This window comes from Schistocerca gregaria, chromosome X (genome assembly GCF_023897955.1).
Source record: "Schistocerca gregaria isolate iqSchGreg1 chromosome X, iqSchGreg1.2, whole genome shotgun sequence".
Lineage (NCBI taxonomy): Eukaryota > Metazoa > Arthropoda > Insecta > Orthoptera > Acrididae > Schistocerca > Schistocerca gregaria.
The window spans coordinates 168,891,846-168,892,496 of NC_064931.1; the positions used below are offsets into that span (position 1 = coordinate 168,891,846).

General features: G+C 48.8%; 1 non-coding gene across 1 annotated transcript; it reads left to right on the forward strand.

Annotated features, from left to right (window-relative positions):
- Positions 1-276: 276 nt before the first annotated feature.
- Positions 277-351, forward strand: Trnas-uga (transfer RNA serine (anticodon UGA)). Its single transcript has one exon. It is a non-coding gene; the product is annotated as a tRNA-Ser (tRNA).
- The last annotated feature ends 300 nt before the right edge of the window (positions 352-651 follow it).

Genomic DNA, 651 nt, shown 5'->3' on the forward strand with positions numbered 1-651 from the left:
CTTAAACTTTACAGAAGCTCTCCTGCGAACCATGCAGAACTAGCACCCCTGAAACTTTTAATCTGGCAGGAAGTTTCATATTAGCGTACACTCCGCTGCAGAGTGAAAATCTCATTCTGGAAACATCCCCCAGGCTGTGGCTAAGCCATGTCTCCACAGTATCCTTTCTTTCAGGAGTGCTAGTTCTGCATGTTTCGCAGAAGAGCTTCTGTAAAGTTTGGAAGGTAGGAGACGGATACTGGCAGAAGTATAGCTGTGAGTACCGGGCCTGAGTCGTGCTTCGGTAGCTCAGTTGGTAGAGCACTTGCCCGTGAAAGGCAAAGGTCCCGAGTTCGAGTCTCGGTCGGGCACACAGTTTTAATCTGCCAGGGAGTTTCAGCATGACACCTTATTGAATCAGTCCGCAGCCCGTGGTCGTGCGGTAGCGTTCTCGCTTCCCACGCCCGGGTTCCCGGGGTCGATTCCCGCCGGGGTCAGGGATTTTCTCTGCCTCGTGATGACTGGGTGTTGTGTGATGTCCTTAGGTTAGTTAGGTTTAAGTATTTCTAAGTTCTAGGGGACTGATGACCATAGATGTAAAGTTCCATAGTGCTCAAAGCCTACCTTATTGAATCAATAGGTGACAGAATATTTGTTGTAAAGTTTAGTGCA